Source organism: Hippocampus zosterae, chromosome 20 (genome assembly GCF_025434085.1).
Source record: "Hippocampus zosterae strain Florida chromosome 20, ASM2543408v3, whole genome shotgun sequence".
In the NCBI taxonomy this organism is placed as follows: domain Eukaryota; kingdom Metazoa; phylum Chordata; class Actinopteri; order Syngnathiformes; family Syngnathidae; genus Hippocampus; species Hippocampus zosterae.
Window position 1 is genome coordinate 4,064,359 of NC_067470.1, and position 6,253 is coordinate 4,070,611.

Here is a 6,253-nt window from a genome sequence, read left to right on the forward strand (position 1 = left end):
AAATAAACAAATAAATAAAATAATTCTTGATGAAATAAGTTGCACCAAACATGGGAATCGCTTTAAAATTGTTACAGAGTGCAGAAAGACCGTCAAAAAATGCCTGACAAACGTTGTCCCTGGTTGCACGTGCAGCCTGAACCTTGTTCGCTCGGGTCACAAAAGCCGATGGGGGCAGGGAAGAAATAAGAGACTTGTCATGTGATCGCTGCTCACGCCAGTGGAAATCACAACTGCTCGAAGGCCAATCGAGGAACCTCCAACCGTCATCCCATTAAGGACTACTTAGTGACAACAACAAAAAACCACACCGCCACCCCACCACCAGTCCGAACTTTTAAAAAGTAACAATGTGCAAAACCAAAGTGAAATCAGGTGCATTTTGTTGACACTTGAGATGATATCAAATGTCACACCAAGTCACTACGTAAACCCTTGATTACATTTTACCTGCTTTTGAGCGTGCACACATTGACATTTAAAGTCCCGCGTCTCCCTGCCATCACACTAATCTGAGGAAGATGCTATCTCTTAACATTCCACGAAGGCCAGTCGCCGCTCACAATCGCAGCTTTGTCAACGCAGGGCCACATCAGGCTAATTGCATGTAAGGTAGGAATCCCAAAAGTGTTTGGAATGAAGCGACGACAATTGTTGAATGGTTTGCATCTTTTAGCGCAGGGGTGTCCAAACTTCATTCAGAACAAACGGAAGGATGAAATAAATGGCTTCAACTTTTTGGAACCCACAAAGGTCGGCCGAGAATCGCAATCATACGACATAACAGCTCTCCGAAATTTGACACACCAAAACACACACACACACACACACAAAATGTTCTCACTAACACACGCTTCTCTCATTTCACACGCACGACCAAGCTGACAATCATGAGCCTTAAAAACTACACTGGGAACTACTCGAGCAACAGATGTTTCGGAAGAAAGGAGTTGGCATGCAGGGCGTCAGGCTCAGCAACTACACGGACTGCAACGAGTGATGAAACTCAGAGGAGTCACGCAGGAAAACGCTCCAACCAGGGAGACAAAGAAAGATGGCGCCCACAGGCCTCTGGGCTTGTTATCCAATGCTGGGAGTGGCGCCGTGCCCCAAGGAGCAAAGACAGAATTGCGGCATAATGAGTCTCAAAAGACAAGAAACGTTGGTCGGGCATCGCTACACTTGCTTCTTGCGCGATAATGTCCTTTATTTGAAAACGAAACGAAAAGAATCTATCCGTCCAGTCATCGCTTTAGATACATTGTGTCAACTAACTCAAAGCTGCATTGGGGAACCTTGCCCAACCTTTACTCATAGCTATATTTAATGTGGTGACCTTTGACCTCGGATTTGAAGTTAACCACTGAATTGAATTGTATGGGAGGTCAGAAAAGACCCAGCACACACACACACACAAGCACAAGCGGGCACAAGCACACACCTTTGCAAGCACGTTACATCATCGCGGATCAAGTGTGTGATGTTAAAGCTTCCCAAAAAGCACACAATCCAAAATTAATGACTTAATCTCTGAAGGATAACGAAACACTGAAGCTTCAATAAAAAAAGTCCAGAGGCCTCCGTAAACGTAATTAGTACTTTCTTGTGGAATCATTCAACGGGTATGACGACGGAAAACCAAAAGTCTACCGAGCGAGATTTAACGCACTTTGCATTTGGCAAAATCTCGGCGAGATGTCGTAGGCTGCGCTTTTGAACCGTCTCAACAAACCCCCCCCCCCACCAGTGGCTGACCCTCACACGTACACACACAAAATGCCACATAGCGAGACGTTCATTTTCACCGAGGTACTATTCTTCTCTTCCAGATGCAAAGTCAATAAATTCGGATCATGTGACAGGCACCGAGCTGCATGACGTGCAGATACAGTACGTGACTCGCGGTTGCGCCAACCATAAATCAGCATCAAAAAAAATGATGCTCATCATTATTTCATGTGAATCCTCGAAATAGAAGTAGAGAACGCATTTTTTCCCCTTCAAAACATAACAAATAAAAAGTACCACGAACATGCATACGTACTTTAACAGGCCGGCTAATCCAAATGATGTGCGCTGTACACTGAGCATACATAATTCATAATATTCCATAGGATGCATAATCATGTAAAGTGCATCTATCTTTATTACGAGACTTCGATTCAAAACGTGAGAAACTGCACAACTAGTGGTGTCGAGTGTTTTCAAACGGTATACAGGACAACTTAAACCAACCGGCCAACGTGTCGTTTGCAATCGGATAGCAACGATGACGCACATAACTTGTTCACGGAATTCACACGAGGAGCAATACGTTTATTTTTTTAACCCAGGAGAGATTGACTGTTGTTTTTTTTATTTAAATAAAGCTTGAACAAGTTCCGTCAGGTTTTTTTCGTCCACCATTGTTGGTTGCATCATTCATTACAAAACATATTATACATTTCTGTCTGTGTGTGTGTGTGGCTGTCAAGATCAGCGGTCTAGTTTGAGCCCGCGGTGGAATCGAAATTGAGTGAAAATCTCAATGCCCGGTTCTGTAAGATAAACCTTATCTCGTTTTCATGTGTGGATGACAGACAATTTCCCTTAAAATGTGTACTATTTGGAACTTGACACTATTAGGGGCCACGTGCGAGCATACCGACAGGTAGACGTGTCCTGTGCCTGCCTCCCTTCCGGATTGTCCGCTCCCTCCCCTTCGAAAAAGGACACCGTGATGAATGAATTCCCTGTATGACCGCAGCTCAAGGCGTTTACACACAGTATCTCTTTGGGAACTATGCCCTATTGTTGCCTGGGCGGGCTTAGCACATTGCACTGGAATGCATAGCATCACACACACACACACACACGGGTCAGACTGATTGCAAAACAAAAAAAACGGAAACATGAAAATACCTGACCAGTTTGGTTTTTTTTTAGCTATTTGCATTATTTTCAGGCTAAACCCATTTAATGGCGTCCCTGCAGTTTAGCCACGAGCGCTAAATGAGGACTCTCTTAAATTGGCTGTGAAATATGTTCACCACAGATGGACAAAGTCCACGAGAGACAAATGACCGCGAAAATAAAATGTAACGATGCAGGAAACAATAGTCAATGTCGAAACTGTCCTGTCCACCTGCAAAGTGGTTGCATGCGGTCCGGTTGTAGTTGACAATCTCTCTTAACTGCTCAAGCGACTGACTTTCCACTTGAAATGTGTCAAGACCATCCTCAATTGAGTACCTCCAGTGTGTCCGTCCGTCAACCTTTCCACGGCCCCGAGTGCCAAGTGACCCCCGCTCTCGTTCCAAGTCCCCAGCGGGACAGATGACCGGCTACTGACACTCTATTCCAGCTGCTGCTGTTGTTGTTGATGTTGTTGTTTGTTGTGACCGGGGATTACGGGGAGCCCTTCACCCGGCACCGTGCCGCTCCTCTCCGCCATCCGTCCCTCCCGCCGTCATTTCATTCAGTCCATCTGTGGTTGTCACGCAATCTCAGAGTTCAAACATTCATCCTTCCACACGCACACTGCTGGGGTGTTCGCAAACATAAACACGCGCACGGCGACATTGTCCGACACATCTGTGTTACGGGCTGAGATAACGCTCCGTAAAGCCTCAAATCCTATTTCAAATGAGCGATTACGTATTTTATGAGAATGCTGGAGAAACAAGTACATTTTTCCAGCCCCTTCCAATGTTAAATTGACTTGAATGGGGTTGGAGATATTTGTAAATCAATATGCACAGAAGTATTTAACATTCTTTAAAATTTTTTAATTCCGTTGGAAATTCTTCAGCCCGCAATAAAACATTTCAAGATGCTGGAAGGTCTAAAAAAAAAACAAAAAAAAAAGATGGGCATTTCCCACCCTGATATTCAAATTGCCCGCCGCGTTTGAATGCACTTGTTTTACGCTTAAAGAAATAAGTTATTGCGAACTATATTCATGGGTCCCTTAGTTCTATCACTTGGGCAGCAACAAAGCCATTACCACAATTTCTGTATTGAGAATAACACATTAATTATGAATAAGGCATAATAGGGACGGAGATAGCCATTAGTATCGCAATCCAAATTCAATAAACTGACTGGAAATCTTAAATCAATTTTAGAAGTGAATCATCTATAATAAAAAGAGCATCCGCGGCACCCTTCATTTTCCAGCACAGGAGAATAATAATGCATGTATTGTCTCTGAAGCGTAACAATGGATTCACTTTCCTTTTTCAGAAGGCGGCAAGCCGGTGACCTTAAAACCTGCTACGGTTGGGACCCGTCCAGATTCCTTTTCCAAATTTGGGAGATGACTTCAACTCGACATTATTTGATGACCTGCATGTGTCCCTTTTATATTTTGTGATGAGCGTCTTCTTTGGATCATAACCATTTATGATTCCAAAACGACTGCGACGCATCTGATGTTGGCAAGGACACACAGAATTTTCAAGGTGACCAACAAAGGAAATACTTGATGTCATAAGTGAGCGTGTAAGAAAAGAGTAAAAGACACAGGAAATTATCTTTCAGGTGATTGTCAGGGCCTTGGGCAAAATGCTTCATCTGCGAGCGAAGCGTGGAAGAGCGCCCTCAATTTACGGTGACTGGATCAAGTTCACAAGAAGTTCAGGACTTCAGATCCGTCCAACCTCTGATTCCTAACTCAGTAATCTGACTCTGACGGTGGAGGATTGGCGAGTAATCTGGATAGAGGAAGGGTGGGGGGGAGCAAAGGAAGGTGACAATCCTCTCAGGCCCCCCCCCCCCCCTCCAAGATTGAATCAATCACCTAATTACTGTAAATCAGGAAAATGCTCTAAAGTAATCCAAATGAACCAACTTTCTTGGGGAATGAAAGTTCTGCGACGATTTCGAAAGAGTTTGGCGGAAATTCATGCTAGCTGCTCCTCACAGTTTCGAAAATTGATATGGGGCAAATTCAGTTTTCAAGGAGTCAAGGAATTGTACTTTTCTCCAAATTCCAGGATAAAAATATCCAGCAGGTTTTTTGTTTTGTTTTGTTTTTGTTTAGTTATACTCAAACATGTCCACGTGATTTGGCTTGAAATAAAATACCCGATGTCCCAGGTTAGCTCAGTAAGGGCCAAGACTTGTGAAAATGAATCTAGAACAAAAACAAAAATAAAATAAAATAAATATGATCAAGAGAAAAGAGGGATGCACATTCAGGGTTTGAAAGTGTGCATAGATGCAACGTGTCAAAGGTGTGGATGTGGCAGGATGAAAATGCAAGTAGTTTGAACTTCACAAGGTAATTAACAAGGTAATTTTTGTACTTGACAAAAAGAAAAGAACGTTCATGAATAAAGAATTCAGCCTGCAGGGATCAATGGGCATGAGCCTTGTTTGAATAGGTGGAGCAATGTGGAAGGAGTGCAACGGCGAAAATTGGCAACATCATGCAACAAACAGTAATACCATGTTTGGGGGTGCAAGGAAAGAAACGTGCGAAGGCTCTTCAGCATTCACGTAATTAGTGCACATATAACACAACTCTTTCCCCAGATTCAAACTGCAAATGAATGATCCGCCAGAGACAGCGTGACACTCAAACTGGCTTGCGTAATTTGCTTGGAAGCTCGCTCCTCAAGATCGGATTTACAATATTCACTTGCCAGCTATGCAACGCATGCGAAGTGTCGGCTTTGTGTTGACAGGGAGTCGAGAAACAAGAATCTAAGCGTAAGCAGGTTCAAATGAACAGAAAGGGCGCGGACATTCCGACTGCGCAGTCAAACAGAAAGTACGTGTTTCCGACCAGCACTTGAACGCACCATCATCCTGGACGCACCGTAATGTGAGATCGCTCATCCAAAATCACCGTCGTGTCACTGCTACTGACTCGAGCAACCCATCGACAAACTTTGCACGTCCCCCTAACCATGCACATTTCTTTCTAACGCATTCCACAGCATAAAAGTCCGTTTTCAGCTCGACTCACCGTTTGTTTGCTTTTTGGCAGTTTGTCGGGAGACTCCGAGCGTCGCTGTCACCGCTTCAAACCGCCCACTGGAGAAAGCTCTACCTAGCCGCAGACGATCCGCTCGCCCACGTGGAACCTCGGAGCCAATCGTTGCCTTGAAATATAATTGACCTCTTTTGTAGCCAATCACCGTAATATGTTTGTGCGCATGACAAGTTGATGGGCCAATCGTGGCTTCCAAATGTTCATCAGATTCGCTGTCGTCACCAAGGGGACTTTTGATAGACACATGGTGCTTTCAATGGAAAAGTTCGACTC

At 44.1% G+C, this 6,253-nt stretch overlaps 1 protein-coding gene across 12 annotated transcripts in view; it reads right to left on the reverse strand.

The window, feature by feature from the left end:
- LOC127593005 (microtubule-associated protein 4) overlaps window positions 1-6,013 on the reverse strand; it is a 38,970-nt gene extending 32,957 nt beyond the window's left edge. For all 12 annotated transcript variants that reach the window (XR_007960291.1, XM_052054155.1, XM_052054150.1 and 9 more), the window contains exon 1: window positions 5,954-6,013. The gene's annotated coding sequence lies outside the window, so the exon portion shown is untranslated. The remainder of the gene's footprint in view (window positions 1-5,953) is intronic.
- Window positions 6,014-6,253: the final 240 nt, after the last annotated feature.